The sequence below is a fragment of the Ochotona curzoniae genome, unplaced genomic scaffold (genome assembly GCF_017591425.1).
Source record: "Ochotona curzoniae isolate NIBS_2020 unplaced genomic scaffold, NIBS_Ocur_1.0 contig_4093, whole genome shotgun sequence".
NCBI lineage: Eukaryota > Metazoa > Chordata > Mammalia > Lagomorpha > Ochotonidae > Ochotona > Ochotona curzoniae.
In genome coordinates, this window is record NW_024466124.1 from 1,995,239 (window position 1) to 2,010,890 (window position 15,652).

Consider the following 15,652-nt stretch of genomic DNA (forward strand, 5'->3'; position numbering starts at 1 on the left):
TTAGTTGTATTCTATTGAAAACATGATGTGTAATGCTAATTTTATATTTTACCTATAAGGTCTCTGAGAAATGATTATGCTTGTTCAATGTAGGGGAAGATTCTTCCTGAAGGACTACACTGTTGATCAGAAATTGAAAAATCGGGATTCATATTGGTTTTATGTGGTATGCTGGCACAGCTAATGTTGGCTTAATCCTCAAGTCCACAATTCCAGGCCCTCCCTTTCCTCTTACCCCATAGGCATTGTAATGTTTTACTCTGATTTGGATGTCTGTTTTTCACCAAAATTTCAAGAGGAAAAGTGTAAGATGCTGATGTTGCTAAAACATCTGCCATATGCCAAACAGTTTCTAAATGCAATGCCCATTAATTCTCTTGGCATTGGACCATATATATGATTATTTTTGTGCCACGTGTAGAAACTAGAGCTCAGACATTCCCTGTTACTTATCTAAGATTTTGCATGATAAGGCATAAATTAAAAAGCGGGCACAGGTCATTTCATTATGGCTCCAAAGTGCCTGTTCTTTTAAAGGTATCAGAACTGCAGCTGCTTTATGCTTCAGCATTCTTTTCTAATTAGAGCTACTAGAAGGCGAAGTTTGGTTGCTGGGTTTTCTCCTTTGCAATGAAGACTAAACTTTTCATTTCTATAGGGCCAATTTTGTTTTTAACATTTGTATAGAAATAATATGTATTTGCTTAATAGATATTAGTAAATGTATATAAAAATTAGGACCTGCCCCTAAGTTGGCCATGATTGTGCCATGTAGAGATAGCTAATATGAAAATGTGTATTCTGTAATGTTTTGTGTGTATTTATAAATTGCAACAAGTTACCCTATACCATTTTACAAATGGATTTCATCATTTAATATTTTATTTATTGCATTATTTTATAATAAAATACAGGGTATTCTGTTATGATTATTGCTGCAAAATTTGTTTAATTACCATCCTACAAATTAGCATTTAGCTTGACCTCCTTCTCCATACTATAGACAAAAATCTAGTGAAAATCTCCACAACAGATTACTTGTGAAAATTGTTTGATTGCATCTGTGTTATAGATTCTTAGACCCAGAAATTACTCTGTTACACCCATTTTGGAACATTTAGTATATATTGCTATATCTGCCAGAGAGTTTGAAACATTGAATTTAATGGACACATTCATCCTTCTAATTTCTTTTTATCAACTATTACTTTGCCTTAACAATGTGAACATTTTACAAATAACCTGTCCACATACTTGTTTCTTACTGGTTTCTTTATATTTTAAAAATATAAAAATGTAAAAAGCATAAAAATACATAAGATATAAAAATATAAAACAGAAGGGAAGTTCGGGCAGCATGTTTGGTTGTCTAGCTGCAATCTCTCAAGTACTCACTAGCCTGCTAGCTATCCCTGTAAGGAAGAAAAGGTTTCCCAGAATATTGCCCTCCCAGGTAATCATTGCATCAGAGGATACTTTAGTGATGCACGGGTATTTTTTCAAAGATCTTAAAGTTTGTGTAGAAAACAAGAAACCTGACTTATGACATTTTGAGCAGTTGTATCATTTACCCTGGTTTGTAGATAAGAAAAGTTGAGACCGACAAGCTTGCGTTTCTTGCCTTGGGTTACAGGAAATGTTAATACCTAAAGCTTATATTTTGCTTACTTCCATGCTGTATTCCCTCATTCCTGGACAGATTCCAGAATCCCATCCCTGATATGAATCCTTAATATTCTTTTCACTTATTCTCCTTTTTGATAATATTTTACCCTTTTCTCATTATGGTGATAGAAAATTTGTTATAAAAATTTCTTGAGAAAGTGATTGGTTGATAATGAGAACATAATATCTTACTTTCCCAAAATGAGTGAACAGAAATTATGCAAAAGTATTTTCCTTTTGGTAGTAAGTTTACTGCTAACATCTATTCAGGAGAACTCGTTATCCGTTTGACTCCCCAGAATTGAGGAGCAAGTTTAATTCTGCTCGGGTGTCACTAACAACATCTTGGATGCAGTACAAGCCCCAGCTTGTTCTGGGGCAAGAGGAATTTATCCATATTCAAAGAGCATCACCCCTTCTTGCTGGTGAACTTGTGAGTTGGGACCTTGAAATGTGAATATCTGAAATCCTTGCCTTTTTCACAGTAAGAAATGAACTCCTCACGCCACAGGGTCTCATTGTCCTTCAGATGCAAGCAGATTTTAATTCATCATCTCTCCGTAACCTGATGTTGGCTCCAACTCTGAAATGCAAATTGTGTTCCCCATTGCTGCTGCCTCCTCAGAATGGGCTTAAAAGAATATACAGACAATGCCTCTCTGACAATCTTTGCTTTCAAGAGATCTGAAAGGTGAGGGCTTTTGCAATGTCTGCTTTCAGCCCTGTTCCCATAGACCACTCGGACTTTCAGAAGACACATATAGGCCAGAGTACATTATATTTGATTAAAACTGTGGATATTGTTTACACATAGGAGAGGATTTTGAGCTCACTTAACGGATGCCTTCACAGCCCTGATACCAATCAGTGAAAAGTGCAGGCTATGCTGCAAAAATCAATATGCCATTCGCTCTGGACATTTCAAAAGAAAGATAGCATTTCTGAAGATAGAAATATGTTTGTCCACAAAATAATTCATTTTAGTTCTACTTCCAGAACTCTCTAACTCTGTCTCCCTCACTGCTCTGTCTCTCTGTGTTAAAGCATTCACTAGCAAGATGAAATTCTTTTTTTCTTTTTGAGATTTATTTATTTTTATTGCAAAGTCAAATATACAGAGAGGAAGATCTTCCATTCTCCGATTCACTCCCAAAGTGACCGCAACGGCCGATGCTGCACTGATCCGGAACCCTTAGCCAGGAACTTCCTCCGGATCTCCCATGCACGTGCAGGATCCCAAGGCTTTTGGCTGTCTTCAGCTGGTTTCCCAGGCTACAAGCAGAGAGCAGGATGGGAAGTGGAGCTGCCATTATTAGAACCGGCATGCATATGGGATCCTGGGACATTGAAGGCAAGGACTTTAGCCTCTAGGCCACTGCGCCGGGCCCCAAAATGAAATTTTAAGGAGAGCGCCAAGCCTGGACCAAAGTAGGTGTTTCAGTTAATTCAGAGATGGTCTGTTAGCACTGTGAATTAAGATATCATTTTGATACCTTAGTTCCACAAAGTATGCCTGGATTTAAACCACAACTCTGCCCAATCTCTGGTTTCCTCACCCTAGAAAAACCGTGGCAACGGTTCCAGTGGCTGCACTTTGTCATGTTTATGAAGTAGTTAGATTGAGTTCCCAGCCTCCCAGCTTTGGCACTGGTGTTTAGGAAGAAAATGAACGAATTGGACCCCTGCTTCATTCTGTTTGTGTTTCTCTCTCCGTCAATAAAATATTTTTAAAGTGTTAAACAAATGAATAGACACTATCTATCCTAGGATATGACTGAAGCAAGAAATTATTAGCTGCTCGAATTTATTTCAGCCACTACTATTGCGGTTTATATTTGGGCCTAATACATATTTCCTAGATTTATTGCCTCTGACTTAAAAAGCATTTTCGCGCACAGGCACCAACAGGGCCTGACAAAGTGGTAAGATTATTTCTGCAAGTGAGGAGTACAGACATGTGTCAGAAGTGTTCAGGGAGGGTGGACAAGGAAGGAAAAGGCTGAAGGATGGAGGGGTTCTCTGCTTTCTGCGTCCATTGCTAGGGAGGAGAGAGAGAGCGCCTCCCCATCATTGTACTTTAACGGACTTGTAAGGGGCATGGCTGTGTGTGACTTTGCCTCCCTCAGGTCCCAGGTAAAGACATATTCGGTGGAAGGTTGTGATTTCACGGGCAGGTCGGGTGGGGAGGGTGTTTGTGACCTGAACTAGCTGCCCGCGTAATCCCATATCACACTACAGGATTCCATTCTAGAACACTTTTTGTTTCTAATCAATCACTGAATATTCTAATGCACATGCATAAAAATACCATAATTGCAAATGTTCTGATCACTGAAGTGGAGAGGTCTCATTCAATGTTGAAAATAGAAATAAAACTGCTATGTAAGATCAAGTACAAAATAATTAAGAAACGTAAATAACATCATTTTTAGTTGGTGATGGGGTACATGAATTTTAGCATTCACCAGCTCACCGCTGTCCTATTTGTAGAACTTTTGTTTTATTTGCTTGGTGTATTATTCTAAGAGATCTGAAACATAGATTTAAACTCCCTGTGTAAGACCACATTTCAAAATAAAAACTTTGAATTTTTTTTTTCCTTGGCAAGTATGGGTCAGAAATCAATTAAATTCTAAAACTTTTCTTTAACAATGATTTCAAAAGAAAATTTAACCCATTAATTTTGAACTTTTCACAGCAGAAAATCGATCATTTCACAGTTGACTCACATATGCCAAATATCATCCTGCCTTTTAGATGACTTCTATTTTTGTAGAAACTAAGTACTATTCTGTAATAATTATAAGATGTACACACATTCTAAAATTGACAATAATTTTAGAATATAGACATGTATATATACACATATACATAATTTTCTGTGAAAATATTTCGTTTTTGTTAAGACTGTTTGCCTAGCCACTTCCACAACAGAAGTTATTATTACAGTAACTATCAGCAGGGGAGTTGAACACAAGCACACCATGGGTTTTGCAACTATTTATTGTGCTTTTTAAAATAAATGCTATTCAAGTGATAAGTTGATTATTTAGACCAAAATACTACTACTATGTAAAAAGGAATGTGTGAACTATTCTGCATGCAGTCCTTGGGATGAGCTATTTGGTTTAATTTTGCCGTATGTAATTTGTCAAACCTTCAATTATGTGCTTGCTTAGATAAATCCAGATGACATGTGTACCTCCTAATAGAAATAGATATGGGTGGAAGAGAACCGTCCCCAATTTTTGGTTGATTAGGCTGTGCAAATATTTTCTGAGTTATAATAGACTTACAGAGGAAATCCTATACGATATGAATCCTTCCTTATAGAAGTTCCATTCAGCAAACACTTCTTTGTCTGACTGTGTACACTGTATAGCATGCTGTACGTGAGGATTCATACAAAGAAATCCGGAACATGAGCCCTCCTCATTATACTTTTGAGGGTGCAGTGGCCAGTAAATATTGTAGTTTTTATATTCTAGGTGGAAAAATATAATTTCACTTGTCAGAAAATTTATGTAGTATAGCAGAGCAGATTGTGAGAAAATGTGCCTGAGTATCCAATAGACCTATTAAAAATAATATTTTGAGATATGGGGCTCTTGCTTCAGAAGCACAGTAAAATCTAATGCCTAAGCAAAGTGTTCTCTTGATGCCGTTTTCAGGATCTGTGACTGGATTAATATTCAGTTGATTTCACTTGCTTTTAGAATAGATAAATAACAAAATTAGTTTCCCTGGATGATTTTTGCTGTTTCCAGGCTATCAAAAAGACTGACTGAGACTACTGTAGTCTAAGGGAAAGAGGCTAGAAGACTAGGTCCTGATGCTGTATAGCATCTGCCTTTCAAATTGTTGTAAAAGAAGTTTGGAAGTGGAGGCTGTATGTGCTTTCTCTTCTTGTCTTCCTCCTTCCCCCAGATATAAGAAGGAATAAAAGAGGATGTGGAAATGGTGATCTCACCCGCCTTCCTGTAGCCCTTGACCATAATCACCCTAATCAAATATGTAAAAATCATCCAAAATAAAAATAATAATTAAAAATATATGCTTGGAAGTGGGGTATGCATATATGACATGTGTGCTGTAATGTTACGCTGAATTTTTAAGTTACCATACATTACCAGAAGAGCTCAGGGGGTTCATTTCTCAGCTTAGTATAGAAATAACAAACTGGGAATTGTTTGCCAACAGTAAAGTTTTATTTTCAAAGTGACCAGGTGAACAAAGAAAGAAGGAAGAGGAAAGCACCTCCTGGATGAAGCCAAGAGATGGGATGCATCTTGAAAGGAGAGAGACACCAAAGGTTTTCAGCAGGTCTTGGAATCTTCAGCATCATCCCATCCTTGTTGGGACAGGAGCCTGTGGGGAAGATGTTCCTCATTGGTGATCTCTAAACCAGTTGGGAAATGGCTGGGCAATTCTTGTGCCACCTAGTAAAAGTTAATTACTGATAATCTCCAAGTAATAAGACACAAGAAGAGTTATAGGGCACAGTAATAAGGCAGGCATCATTCATTCATGCCATATATAAGTATTAGCTGTCCATCTCACTTCACTGTTGTTGTTATAGCTGCAAGAGTGAACATGAAAGATATTCTTGATTTAAGGAACTCCCTGTCTAGTCACAAAGATCTATTTTAAAATTAAGAGTACATTTAGAAACACCGTATTTTAAAAAGATAAGTGCTCTGAAGAATGGAGTATAACAGCCAAAGTGTAGAGCAGTGTGCTTCAGATGGGGACTTGGAGAAGGTCCTCCTAAGCAGGTGAACTTCCAGGTACAATCCTGAGTGTGGGTAAGCACCAGCCCTATCACACACTATATGCCCCCAGAGTACATGAAAATGGTGTGTTTCAGTATCATCACCGTGGGTAGTCTCAATAAATAGTCTTTTGTACATCAGTAGTTGTAATTCTGATAAGTTCATGCTTTTAAGACTTATTTTATCACCTAATCAATATTTCAAGATGTCATAAATTCAATGAGTTTAATTTTCTTGAAAATAGAAGGCATTTTCATACTTTGACAAAACCAAACAGCAAGAACAAAACTTTTCAGCTTCATAAGATTTACTTTATTTATTTTAAAGGCAGTGTTATAAGGGAGAAAGTGAGAATCTTCCATCCATTGGTCCAGTTCCCACGTAATTAAAATGGCCGTGAGATTGGGACTTCATCCAGGTCTCTCCCACATAGGTGGCAGAGGCCCAAGTATGAGTTACATGGAATGCCAGTATCTCGGACAGCAGCTTGACACTCGGTGCTGCAATACTGGTCTTTAAGCTTCATAATAGAAATTTAGAAGAATGAAACCCGAGTCATTGTTTTTATACAGCGAAAGTCAGACCCTAGAAATAGCAACACTATGAGTAGATACTAGGTTAGTGAGTCTCAAAATAGACGTTGTGGGACCCAGTGTAATTTATTTTCTCTATTTTATGTTATCCCATATCTGGGTCATAATCAAATATCCAGAATACTTTTTTTTTGTCTTTGGGGAGCCAAATTTAGGTCGGCCCCTTTCTATTGGGATGTGGATTACTCCTGGGAAGAAAGGGACCACAGTAGGGTGAAGCCCACAGTGCGCTTGGAAGTGTCAGACAAACGAACAGATTCAGAGTAAACGCTCTCATCCTAACTTAAAATATGAGAAGTTCAGTAACTGCACAGACATCTCCTAAAACTTAATAGCACTTCTAATAGCCCTTTTGAAATACACAGCCTCCCTTCAGGACCTAGCAATCTTCTAAAAGTTATGTGAAATACATTTTCACAAATGATCCTGGGCCACCTACATTTTCTACCTCTTCATTTGCACACCACACCTATGAAATTGTTTCAGCTTGATAGCTCTGACCTCGTAAATACACTCGGCTCTCAATTACCCTCACCAATGAAGGGAAGAGTTAGTGCAGATAATTGAAATTGGTGAATAATTTGCTCCATTGGGCTGAAGCCTACACCTCCTACCCAGCCTGGACATTATTTTGTGGGGAGTGACAGCTAAAACTCTGGTTGGGGAGTGAGCCTCTGTTGAAAAATAATCATCTCCCTAGCACGTCAGAGCAAGGTCAGGTCCATACTGCCCAAGGTCTTTCAAAGCCTTCTCCTAATCCTTGCATGCTACACATTCCCTAAGACCTGCAAATAGATAGCAAACTCAGTGCTGCAGAGTCACTGATGAACTTGGCAAGTCAACATCTGCAGGACACTATAATCTCTAACTCTCAGCAAACTTGGCTTAATGCCACTAAAACATGGAAGCATAGTCAAACTTGCCTCCTTATTCCTGCTTTATGTTTTCATTTTCCTTTCTCAGGACATTTCATACTTTTTTTTTTCCTGCAAAATGCCCAAAGGGGAAAATTCAAATTCTAATAATTCTTTCAAGTGTAAGGAATATTTCTATCATGCTCAGGGCAGGATAGCCTATGTTGTTAAATCTTCCAGATGGCATTGCATCACAGAAGGAAGAATGGCAGACAAGAAGTGATCAGCTGGAGAATCATGCTTCCGTCTATTGGTTTTGCCTCAAGCCAACCTCTGTTTGTTGGGAAGATCATCTCAGACATGAGACTCAGCCCCTCTCATCTTCACTGGATCAGAACCTGTTCTCTGCTCCCCAGTCACCCTCTCCCCATGGCTAGATTAGCTTCCTCTTTTCCCATTTCTATTTGACTTTGCTTCCATGTATCTCTCCTTTTCATTTTTCCTTCCTCTTCTCCCTGTCATTATGTTTTTGCTACATCCCTTCTTCTTCTCATTTCCTTGGACCCGTTTCCTTTATAAAATTTCTAGCCCCCTTATCTTCCTTAAAATAATCTTATTTTTCATAACTTCCTTAACTTCCCACCCTGGATTCCCACTTCCCTCACTCCCCTCTGCCCTAGCATCTTGCATTCTGATTAGTTGCCATATGTATAACAAGGGGGACAGATGCTTTGCTGTTAAACTAAAGGGCTTTTTAATCTACCAGAACAGAAACCATGAGCTTTCTTTTTGTTTGGGGACATCAGCAATTCATGGCAAAGGACTAAGGAATACAAATGAGGGCTGTTTCTTCAAACAGCATGGAGTCCCAGCATGTGTCTCCTACTCTCCTTGTTTTACTTGGTCGGCAAAGTAAAAATCTGCACATGTGATAGATTTATAAACACCACTAATGACACATAGATCTCTGTAACACACATTGTGTTTACTAGTCCGGGCAGCAGACTTGGGCCTCTGATTGTCACTGCATTCCACCCATTACCATCTACATATTCTTTTTAAAGTTTGCAACTATCAACAGTGTTAATTTTGATGGGTTTTACAGTAGCAATTTCCAAATTGCCATATCTAAAGTGAAAATGTTTTGTTTCTTTGCAGCATCTTCTTTCTAATCAGACATGCCTTTTGGGTATAAAGTGAAGGCTCACTGTGTCACGCCACGTGGTCAGAAAATGCTCTTAGTGTAAAGCCATTTTACCGTAGGGTTCTTCTATGGCTAGCTCTGAACCAAAAGAAAAGATAATAAGAAGGGCCATCGATTTTCTCACAAGGTCAGCTAGATAGTAAATATCCAGATCCTAAATTATGTCTGCAGAATGAACTTTGCAGTAGAAGTCATCCTCCTGGCAACACATACATCTTTCTATGGAGTGTGTGTCTCTGAGTTACCAAGTTCTCCAGAGGAAGGTCAATGACAGAGACATTTTGGAATCCTTTCCATAGTTTTGTGTGTATTGCTTCAGCAAATATGCTTTATAGTTTCATCTTTTCCTCTCACTCCAAATAGCATGTCAGTATGGTTCCAGTCTTGCTGCTCTACCTTGTGCCTCTAGGCTTTGCTGATACACAGGTTTTCACTGGAAATATCTCTGAAGTTTGTGCATATCCAAATTTTCACTGGAAAGTCCTAGTGAAGCGAATGGTGTCCAAGACCTTGCCTGCTGGAACCCAGAGGATACAAAGGACCCTCTCTGTAAAACTCACAGTGCTTTGTATAAGGAAAATGTGTGGATTACATGGAGGTGTGAAGGTTTTCTAAATACACAAAATCACCATAACATTAGAAAGCGTGTTCTTTCGGTACTTACTGCCTAACCATGTGAGTTATCCGACCATCTGTAGCAATGGATTTCTTTAAATCTAATGGCATGGGTCTTGATGGTACTTCTACTCTATAGGCGCTTTTAACCTACTTTGCACTTGGCAGTAGCAAAGTGTTCCTTGTTGCTGTTTAATTTGCCACTAGAATTCCATGAAGGGAAACCAAACAGAACTTTGCATGTTTGATATAAGTAGAAACTGAAAATAAGGTGATGACTCACCCTTTCTCTGCTGAGATTAGAAGAAATGGTTAAAACCGAATAAGCAGACAGAACTATTGGGAGTTTTTTTTTTTCTCCTGAAGAGGAAAAAAAAAAAGGTTTGCCTTTTCTACAAGGATGAAATTTTATACTCTTTCAAACCAAGTGCTGTGGGACTCAGGCACAGAAAAGACCACCTGTTAGGGAGGTTAGGCGGGTCAGGAGATAATTCTCAGCTGTTCAAACAAATCAACCTCAACACTGCAGCTCCCTCTTCTACCTGCTTTTTGTGTTCACGGCACCCTGCAGTGTGGCCAACCCATTTACCCCTTTTAATTGAGCAGACCTGACCTTTTCCTGCCTGTGCCTTTTTTGGCACGTTATTGCCACAGTAAACAATTAGAACAGATAAAAATGGATACCTGTTCTATAAGCCAAAATCCATACCAACCAGGAGAATGTGGATTCACAGTGCCCAGGATGGCACAAAAATGGCAGGGCCCACCGCACTGCTCTTGTGTAACTTGGCAAAGCACACTGCACAATGGGCTTTTTCAGTTATTGTATCTCTCACAAAGAATGCGCTCTGGTCAGTGAGAAGGCCCTGGAAATCTTTTCCTCTGATTTCTAAGAGCAGCACAATCTGTGATGTGGAGACTCTCAGCTGAATGTCTCCTCCTTGATGCACAGCAGGGAGTCGCTGAGACCCGCATAGGAGGCATCAGCCATACATTCTTGCCCTAGCTCCCAGGAGCAAGCCCTGTCCCAAAGTAACAGAAGAACCAGGTCCCAGAAGAACCACGTCCCAGAATGCTGGGCTCATTAAGCCCTTGTGGTTTCTCTGAGTTAGCTATGCCTCTCTCCACTGGTCCTCTCATGGAAAGCTCTCTTTACCTCCACATACTTCAGAACTTCTGTTCACTTTCAAGTTTCTTTTCTTTCTTTCTTTCTTTTTTTTTTTTTTGTTCTTTTGTTAAGATCATTTCTGTTCAAGTCTTTCAAAGCTTCTTTGAGGATTCTCAGAGACACAAAGCATTACATTTGGATTGTATTCCTGGTTATTTCAAGAAGGTGGCTGTGAGTTAGATTTGCCTGTGCCTGCATTGGGAGTGTGTGCATGGTGTCTGCAAGGTTGAAGGGGCATGACTGACTGATCTAGGGCAGAACACCTGCGAGGTGTTTAAGACAAGACTTGTTTTCGTTCAGATTCTGCGTTTGTTTATCTTTGTAACCTTGCAGAAGTTATACCACCAATCTTCTCTGTGAGGTCAAGATAACGTATTGTTCACACAGCTTCACTTCTTCACAGGTCAAATGACTATACAGCCTATTGTTTAGATTTTCACATTACTTGATCTTTCAGTACTGCCTTATCTGTACCTAAGACTTAAATATTTTTCTCTGGGTCTCCAATGCACTGTTGTTGGAGGTAGAATCCAGCTACCTGGCAATGTAGCAAGAGGGTAGGATTGATTTCTGGAACTCCAGAGTTACCATCCACGATCCTGTCCCTCCTGGGAAATGAAGCGTGGGGTTCTTAGGAGATTGAAAGAGCAAATCCAGAAATAGCCTGCAGAAGAGTCCCGCATCTTAGCCTTGCATGTATATGTGAGTGGTGATGTCATGGTTCTACAGACAAGTTACATTCAGCCTTACAAGCTCTGGGCACCAATGTCTTTTTATGTTTGTGTATCTTCTACTCAGAAGGACACTTTCCCAATGCCTGCTAATTTTTCCCCCAATGCCATTGCAGGTTAAGCTTTCCTGTTCATTTAGATATCATCTTTAGAATGGCCTTTCATAACCACTTGAATCCAAACTCCATCTGTTCTCGCAGTGCCCTTTGCCTTATGTCTTGTGTATTGTTTGCTAACTGGAACCTGAAATGACTGCTTGTCTCTAGATGTTCATCATCTCTCCCTGGGGACTGATTTCCTTGTGTCTGGTGACCATGACGATCTTGCTGATTATTGGATTCCCTTCCCCAGTTCATTCTTGCATTTCTGTATGGTTCCTTTTATGCCAAATATATTATTCTAGCCTTTGTGTATTACATGAAATGAACAAATAAATGCCTGCCTTTGGGGCAGCATCCAGTGTAGTGGAGACCATAAAAAATACGCTAGGTCAGAAAGATGTATAGAATGATTAACAGAGAAGCATAAAGCAAAAAATGGGGGGGTGTTACTGAGACAGAATCATCGGAGGAGTTCTCCAGTGGATAGGGTGTGGGTAGGTGTGGGTGGGTTTCCATAGGTTCAGGGAAGCAGGAGACAAGACTAAATATTAAAGGACCAAGGCCCTGGTGTTTTTGCTGATGAGAATGGGATCTGTGGGGTACTGCAGTAAGTGAGGGGAGACTCTAAGGAGAGGGGTTGAGGAGTCACTTAGGTACCACAAGAGGCCTTTTTGCTCTGAATAGGCTAAAGCACCTTGGAAGAGAAAGGAGCGGACAGGTTTGTACCTTGGTTATTTTGGCTGCTACATTGACAGTAGGTTGAAGAAAGCTTAGAACAAAACAGAGCAATAAGTAAACTACTTTGAGAATTCAGAGATAAGGAAAGCACAGGAAGTAATTGCAAATAAATGGAAATGTGTGTTCTGCCTCCTGGAAGACTGAATTTATAGTGGTAAGTTTGGGGCTTGGCATATCAAGGCCGCCTGGCTTCAGAAATGATATATAGTGTTCCCCTACTATCCTCAAAGCTGCAAAATACAAAATATTGGTGGTGATGGATAAAGCCAGAGAGAGTTACGATATGAGACATTCAGCCAGTGTTGCTCTTAAGCATTCATTGCTTTTGATCTGTGAAACAGGCATTTCTTTCTCCTTCATCACCTAGTGGCAAAATGAACATCATTTTTAGGATAGAACACCAACAAATAAAAACGTTTGGGGGAGACAGTACAAGGTGGCAAACAGCAAGAAATATCTAACAGGTATTAGCATAAAGTATGAGTAAAAGTCAGGTCTCAGGGTTCTGACTCTGATGAACTTATATTTTTATTTCATTTTCCTTTCACCCAAAGATAAATTGTGTTTGTTTAATATACATATATGTATACATGTAATCTATATATTATACATATATATATACACAATATATATATATACACATACTTTCATAGTTTTCACTGCTTCTAAGTGGCTTTGTCCTGCTTCATAAAATTTTTCTCAGTGTTAAACTAACAGCAAACTAATTTTTTACTAAAATTTCAAGAATAATTTTGATCTTAAATATTTCTAGAGTATAAAGCTATTTTAAAGTGTTACTTATTGGAGAAGACCTGAAACACTGCTTAACCAAGAATGTCGTTGGTTGCCTGATATTATGTATAAAGGTCTAAGCGTTTCATAAAAGCAGGCACTAAATACCCCAATTTGTACTCAAGGAGGAAAACCGGTGGGACAAATAGGTGCCATTGTCTAATTTCAGGCAACAAGTCTCTGACCACATTAATGGAATGTACCCTTGTGTCTTGGCTTCTTCACATCCAGTATTCTGTGAATGAAGAACAGCATCACTGGGAAATGTGTCCAGGGTGAAGGAGTGAGGGGGAGGGTGCCAAGTGTCCCCCACATTTCTCTATGCTTCTGTTTCCCAGAACATGGGATGTTTAACTTTCAATTAGAGTGCATGATTCCTGGGCTGAAAAATATCTGACAAAGTTGTCCTTGTTAGCTTTAGGCAGAAAAAAAATTTGAGCCTTTAAGTTTCAAAGATCCTAACACATTTGATACTTTTGTTTTATTTATTTACTTATTTATTTTTATTGGAAAGTCAAATTTACGGAGAGGAGGAGAGACAGAAAGGAATATCTTACGTTGGCTGATTCACTCATCAAGTGGCCACAACAGCTGGACCTGAGCCAATACAAAGCCAGGAGCCAGGAGTCTCCTTCAGGTCTCCCACAGGATGCAGGTTGCCAAGGCTTTGGGCCATCCTCAATTCCATTCTCAGGCCACAAGCAGGGAGCTGAATGGGAAGAGGGGCTGACAAGATTAGAAGTGGTGCCTATATGGCATCCTGGCGCATGCAAGGCAAAGATCTTAGCCATGAGACTGTAGTACTGGGCCCCATGTCCTGCGTTTAAATGTACCTTTCTATTTATAGATTGTACACTGCCCAAGTGATGTTTCCGAGCACATTATGTCACAGGAATACTCATTCTTACCATGATAATCCGACCATTTTCAAGAATTCAACCCTGCTCAAAAGATGACTCTTTCCTTGAGCCTGGGTACCCAGGCAGATGAAAATAAATGGAAGAGGAAAGACAAGGAAAGTCTCTACAAGACAGAGAGAAGCAGGCAGTATGTTCTCTGTGGAAGTGATTGAGCACTGCTCCAGTGTTGATGATGTGCCTGCTGAGCCCTCGTGTGTCTTACATCTCCCACATGGACAGATAAAGCCTAATATACAGTTCTATTGTTTCTTTCAAAAGCCTGAACTTGCAGAATATTTCTGGGGGTAAGCATCACAGGTCAGAATTCAGCCACATCGTGACTTGGGCACAGTAGTAGTTAATGATCTGAAAGGGCAGATGAGTGTAAGGATGAGCAGGCTTGAAAGGGGGATGCATATTAAAATGTGAGAGCAGAGTGAACCAGACACAAGGGCATTGGGCATGGGCAGCAAGGGAGTAGGAAGTTGGGGAAAGTGCTAGAGATTCTTTATGGTTTGCCTTTCTGCCACTCAACATTTTCTGAAAACATTAACACTCTGAGTCAAGTGCTACATGTTTTCTGTCAGAAATCAAAGAGGAAAATACAAATAAATGGTGCAATAAAGGTGAAGGAAGATTTTGAAAGCACAGAATGGCAGGAATAAAACAAAATAGTTCAAAAGGCAAACAGTTTCAGACATCAGTGGATTTGAGGGAGAAAGAAGCAGAATGAGAAAGACTCAAGAAAAGTACAAGAAGGGTTTCTGAAAGAAGCAACAGATTAAAAAAAAATACAGGAGGGACAGTGGTGCTTATGACAGCTGGGAAGAGCTTGAGAAAGGTCATGTATACTCTCTGGGCACTAAGCTATACACAGCTGCAGTGGACTGTCATGACAGATAAACAAGGGAGAGTGGAATGGAATACAATTTACAACTCGCTTGTCATCCATGAGGGGAATGGAGATGAATTACATATCCCTGTCCAGTTGTCAGGATGGAAACGGGAAAGATACCTTGATCCATTAGCAAGCAAAGAAGTAAGGACACAACCATCTGTAGGCTTGCCCGGGACATCCATACCATGCTGCCCCGGCTGCCTTCTGCCATCAGGGCTTTGGCTTGTCTTGGAGCAGAGTCTATGTGTTTGGTTCAGGTTACCTGTGCTTGCTTGAGGTTGTAGTCTTTGAAAACTTGGAGACTTCCCAATGAAGCACATGGTGTTAGGGATTATGAAAAAAAAGTGTGAATTTTCTGAGGGAGAGGTAGCTCCATGTGTATATTTTTAACAATTTAATATTATTTGGAAAGCAGAGAGACAGAGGTACAGCTTCATTTCTTTCATTCACTTTCCAAAATGCCTGCAATGACCCAGAGCTGAGTCTGTTGGAAGTCAGGAGCCTGGAAGTCAAAGCAAGCCTTCCATGGGAGTGCTGTGGAGCCTGCTACTGAGGCCCTCACCTGCTATTGCCTGGAGTACATGTTAGCAGGAAGGAAAGCTTGGACTCAGAGTAGCTGAGA